Genomic DNA, 6,436 nt, shown 5'->3' on the forward strand with positions numbered 1-6,436 from the left:
TCCTGCTCCCAGCTGTTCCTATTTGTAATCAATCATTTAGTCTTCCCCACCTGTTGATCCCCTGATTAGAGTCCCTATTTCTTCCTTTGTGTTCCGTTCCTGTCCTGCATCTTTAAATTAGACTGTGTTTGTGATCTGAGAGGGTTTTCATAAGAGTTACTGATGACTGATGTAGTCTTCTGGGACAGAGTGGATGGAGGCAACCTGCTGTTCACCTGCTGTTCAAGACAGTCTCCAGTTTGACAATCATTTGTCCCATTTGTTTGTTTGAGACCATTAAAACTCTGGCGTGACTGTCCTGAATCACCTGCATGAGCAGAACTGGGAAGCAGTTCGGTCTTTTCCCATAAATAGAACCGCGCCGGCCCTCGCCTCCCAAACCACATGTAACAAACACAATACCCATAAATACCCATGGAGAAAACAGAAACGATGAACGGTTTTCCTTCACATCGTGCCTTGTCATCACATCGTTTTCTTGGTCCCCATGTGCAACACAGGTTGGATTACGTTCCAGATCGATCTCCCTAGTGGCGGTTCTGCATTTGGGCCCCAAACAGTAACATTTCCTCAGCGTTGTGCCAACATTTCTACTAGTGTGTCATGTGTCGGGTGGTCTGGCCTTGGTGTCCATATGGGGAGGTTGTGTGAAGTACGTGCCTTGGAGGAGACATTGACAGTGATCGGTTTATTTGGATTGCTGGACTCAGCCCATTCTATTAAGTTCTAGGAGCAGAAACTCAGCCAAAAGCATATTTCATGGAAACACAGACCCCATGAAATGGTGTCACTTACTGACATATTCTCAGCCGGTCCTTAGCTCTACAAACAATCAGATTAGTTTTCCTGATCTTTTAAATTCCATTTTCCAGTGTATGTTTTGGTTGGTCCCAAGAGTTACAAAAGGTTTTAAGCCTATTTTCAGGGAGGGGGCCACAGGCGGGCTGTTATTAGTTGTGAACTCTCTTCCTGGAACTACTGGCTATAGCTTATAGTACAATTTGTGGACTCCACTTGGTAGCAACACACAGTGGTATGAAACCTGGAGTCCATCTGTGTCTGCTATGAGGTCTTCATCAGGAAGCTAGGCTCACTCTTTCCTGTGCTACACTCCAGGGTCCTAATCATTTAAGTGCACCGGAACAAAAAAGTTCACATAGAGAGCCTGCTTCCCAGTTTTGGCCTGTTTGCTTCCATTTCATGCCTAGTGAATAAGACCCTGGTATTTAGACTAGCTTTCTTCAGAGTGATGCATGCCAAGTTGTTATTGTCTGGAGCCCCTCATCCTTCTTTGCTTTAATATTGTGACAGTACACAGATCTCTTCTAATCAAAGATTTTCAATCCAGGAAGTTGAGGTAGCGCAGTCTGAGGCCAGTCAACTTCTTCGGGATCAGTGTTCCTTCCACGGGACGGTTGACGTAATGTAGGCTAATGCGATTATCAAGAGGTTGTAAGTAACAAGAACATTTCCCAGGACATAGACATATCTGATATTGTCAGAAAGCTTACATTCTTGTTAATCTAACTGCACTGTCCTATTTACAGTAGTTATTACAGTGAAATAATACCATGCTATTGTTTGAGGAGAGTGCACAATTTTTAACGTTATTTATAAACAAATTAGGCACATTTGGGCAGTCTTGAGTCAAAATTTTGAACCGCAATGCAGTGGTTCATTGGATCAGTCTAAAACGTTGCATATACACTGCTGCCATCTAGTGGCCAAAATCTAAATAGCATATGGGCTGGAATACATTATGGCCTTTCTCTTGCATTTCAAAGATGATGGTACAAAAAAATACAAGATCTTTTACCAGATCTATTGTGTTATATTCTCCTACATTCCTTTCACATTTCAACAAGCTTCAAAGTGTTTCCTTTCAAATGGTACCAATAATATGCATATCCTTGCTTCAGGGCCTGAGCGACATGCAGTTAGATTTGAGTATGACATTTTAGTCGAAAATGGAAAAAAGGTGCTTAATAACGTATTACTTGAGACCTGGCCAGCCATAGCAAACCCCAGACAACTATACTAGGGGTATTTAAAGTGTAGACTAGTTGATGGCTTTTCACAGCCCCCTTCAGCACAAAAGTGCCCCTGTCTTCTGTCCCTTATTTTGGTTTCCATAAAAAGGCCAGGTGTGTGAGTTTAACCTGTGTCTACACCCTCTTGTAACCCACCTCCATGTCTCCCCCTCAAACACACATACACAACCCTCCTGAGGGTCTGTTGCCTTGTCGTGCTAGATGAGTTACCTATAGCTTTCTGTAAAAATAACCCCTAGCGCTTCTCAGCCACAGGCCCCTTAAATATCAACCGACTTGCAGTTCGAGTTGATTTAATCTCATTGGCTTGTGTTTGCGTTCACATGCATGTACACTCATGCGCACACATACTGCCTAAACATATTCGTCCTGAGAATTATATTTTAATTAAAACTAGGTCGACTTGAGACGGAATGAAGCTTTTAAAAGCTTTTTAGATTTGAACAAGATTAACTAGGAAATGTAACAAACGATCAATCTTTGACTTTAGGCCTATTTTGTAAAACAGGACAGTGGAACAGAGGAATGTAGCCCAACTTTTATTATGGTCTGTGTATGTAGAAAATATCTGACTAATCTCAAGTCACTGTGTGTGGGTGTGTATTTACGGCGTCCTGCTCCATTTCTGCCTTGTCCCACCCAGTTGTTGTTGACGTTCGGCTGTGTTGAGAGCAGAGGTCCCTGAACTCCTTGAGGCTGCTGTTTTGCATCGTTATCTGAGATCTAGCTCTCTCCTCAGGCCTCCAACAGGAACACTGAAACACCTGGTGATAGTGGAGCAGAGGCGGGGTAACGCCCCCTCCCAGTAAACACAAGATCAGTAAAAGTGTGTGTGTTGAGAGATTGACAGGGGCGGGGAGCAGAAGTTTAAATGGCTAATAGACTGAATGAAAACACAGTGTGTTTTGCCTTAGCGTTACTTGGGTGACATTGGAACCACCACTCTAAGTGGTACCACATGGTGGTGTGTGTGTTCATACGCGCATTCCTGTGTTTTCATCTATTGCCCAGGACCTGCACCCAGTATCAAATAGCATATGCTACAGGAAGTAGCATATATGGAGATAGAGCACTGTTTGGCTAAAGCTGTCCAAATAGGAACGCCAGCTCAATTTGTGATACTTGCCAAACTTGCCAATTCAATCCATTATATACAGCATTTCATTAACAGAACACACAAGTCAGATGATGATTCCACACTGCTTTAGAAACGATTCAAGTGTTTTGAATAGAGAACATAATTGCCAACGGCACATCTTGTCAACGCAAACAGCCAAATAGTCTCAAAGACAAAAGAAAATCCAGTCTCCATTCGTTGGACATTGTGTGGCAGAAAATCAGCTCATTCAGAGTCTCTACAGTACCACCACACTGACCCAATATCAAGCCTGTTATTTTCTCAGCCATTGTTAAACCCCCATGGTTGGTTGAGCCTAATCTCTCTCTCTCTCTCTCTCTCTCTCTCTCTCTCTCTCTCTCTCTCTCTCTCTCTCTCTCTCTCTCTCTCTCTCTCTCTCTCTCTCTCTCTCTCTCTCTCTCTCTCTCTCTCTCTCTCTCTCTCTCTCTCTCTACTGTGTGAGATAAACAGCTACAGTACTGTCTTTACTATGTGAGGTAAACAGCTACAGTATTGTCTTTACTGTGTGGTAAACAGCTACAGTACTGTCTTTACTGTGTGTGATAAACAGCTACAGTACTATCTTTACTGTGTGGTAAACGACTACACAACTGTCTTTACTGTGTGAGGTAAACAGCTACAGTACTATCTTTACTGTGTGGTAAACGACTACACTACTGTCTTTACTGTGTGAGGTAAACAGCTACAGTACTGTCTTTACTATGTGAGGTAAACAGCTACAGTATTGTCTTTGCTGTGTGGTAAACAGCTACAGTACTGTCTTTACTGTGTGTGATAAACAGCTACAGTACTATCTTTACTGTGTGGTAAACGACTACACTACTGTCTTTACTGTGTGAGGTAAACAGCTTCAGTATTGTCTTTATTGTGTGGTGAACAGCTACAGTACTGTCTTTACTGTGTGAGGTAAACAGCTACAGTATTGTCTTTACTGTGTGGTGAACAGCTACAGTATTGTCTTTACTGTGTGAGGTAAACAGCTACAGTATTGTCTTTACTGTGTGACGTAAACAGCTTCAGTATTGTCTTTATTGTGTGGTGAACAGCTACAGTACTGTCTTTACTGTGTGAGGTAAACAGCTACAGTATTGTCTTTACTGTGTGGTGAACAGCTACAGTATTGTCTTTACTGTGTGAGGTAAACAGCTACAGTATTGTCTTTACTGTGTGAGGTAAACAGCTTCAGTATTGTCTTTATTGTGTGGTGAACAGCTACAGTACTGTCTTTACTGTGTGAGGTAAACAGCTACAGTATTGTCTTTACTGTGTGGTGAACAGCTACAGTACTGTCTTTACTGTGTGAGGTAAACAGCTACAGTATTGTCTTTACTGTGTGAGGTAAACAGCTACAGTATTGTCTTTACTGTGTGGTGAACAGCTACAGTATTGTCTTTACTGTGTGAGGTAAACAGCTTCAGTATTGTCTTTACTGTGTGAGGTAAACAGCTACAGTATTGTCTTTACTGTGTGGTGAACAGCTACAGTATTGTCTTTACTGTGTGAGGTAAACAGCTACAGTATTGTCTTTACTGTGTGAGGTAAACAGCTTCAGTATTGTCTTTATTGTGTGATAAACAGCTACAGTATTGTCTTTACTGTGTGAGGTAAACAGCTACAGTATTGTCTTTACTGTGTGGTGAACAGCTACAGTACTGTCTTTACTGTGTGGTGAACAGCGAAATAAAGTTATTGTGGCCTCCCGAGTGGTGCAGCGGTCTAAGGCACTTCATCGCATTGCTAGAGGCGTCACTACAGACCCGGATTCGAACCAGGGCTGTATCACAACCGGACGTGATCTGGAGTCCCATAGGGCGGCACACAATTGGCCCAGCATTGTCCGGGTTAGGGGAGGGTTTGGCCGGGGGGGCTTTACTTGGCTCATTGTGCTCTAGCGACTCCTTGGGTCGTCAGGTGAACGGTGTTTCCTCTGACACATTGGTGCGGCTGGCTTCCTGGTTAAGAGGACGGGTGTTAAGAAGCGTGGTCTTCGAAGGACGCATGATTCAACCTTCACCTCCTGATCCCGTTGGGGAGATGCAGTGATGAGACAAGATCAAAATTGGGGGGAGAAAAAAAAATGAGGATATCGATGTATAGCATTTGTATAATCTCCTTTTATTAAACCGGCCCTGCCCCTTTCTCTCACTCACTCACTCACTCACTCACTCACTCACTCACTCACTCACTCACTCACTCACTCACTCACTCACTCACTCACTCACTCACTCACTCACTCACTCAACTCACTCACTCACTCACTCACTCACTCACTCACTCACTCACTCACTCACTCACTCACTCACTCACTCACTCACTCACTCGTGCAGCTTGGCACAAAGGTCCTTTGTCTAGCCATGCATGTAGGGAGAAATTCAATTACAGACCAGAAGTGGGGGGTGAGTGTGTGGGGGTGTGGGGGTGTGGGTGGAGGAGGGGTCAGCTAGTCTCTTAGGTACTCCAGCATCTGATCTTGTTAGACTAATGGTCACATTGCCTTTCCCTGCACTAATGGCATCTTGGGGGTCAAAGGGGAAGGGTGGTATGACAAGGCATGAGAAGCTATAGGACAGGGGTAGGGAACTACATTCAGCCGCTGGGACGAGTTTTGATGGTCGGGGGGGCTGGAGCATAATTGTAATAATTTGTACACTGCAAATTAAACACAACTAAAGCCAAAACGAGTTTGCATTTGAAAACAAGAAACATTTCATACATTGATGACATGCTGACTACAGCGGCCACGCGCATGTTGATTATGTACATCCCCAACAGATGTGTTCATGACACGCAGGTTGAAAATGCAAAACCAACTATACCAGTTTTGGGGCATGGCAAAAACACAAAAACACATTTAGCTAGCTTGCTATTGCTAGCTAACTTTTCCTGGGAGATCAACAATGGCTTGTTATTTTAGCTGAAATGCATATGGTCTTTTTTTAGCTGGATCTTGTCATATAATATTGTGTATATCTGACACTAAAACAGTATGCACCTAGTAATCTGTTCTGAGCCAATGCATTCTAACATCAATACTTTTATTTTCTTCGTATTCTCTGTCTCAACCTATAGCTGTTATTGAAATGTTCCCCCCCGGAGCTCGACTACAGGATGGAGCTACCTTGGTGATGGAGAATGTCCCTCTGTTCTGCAGATGTTTATGCTGTAAACCTTTTCACCGCAGGCCTATAGTGGATAAAGGGCCCACTGCGGGCTTAAAGCTACCAATTAGACCTGGCTTAGATTAGAC

Source organism: Oncorhynchus gorbuscha, linkage group LG14 (assembly GCF_021184085.1).
Source record: "Oncorhynchus gorbuscha isolate QuinsamMale2020 ecotype Even-year linkage group LG14, OgorEven_v1.0, whole genome shotgun sequence".
NCBI lineage: Eukaryota > Metazoa > Chordata > Actinopteri > Salmoniformes > Salmonidae > Oncorhynchus > Oncorhynchus gorbuscha.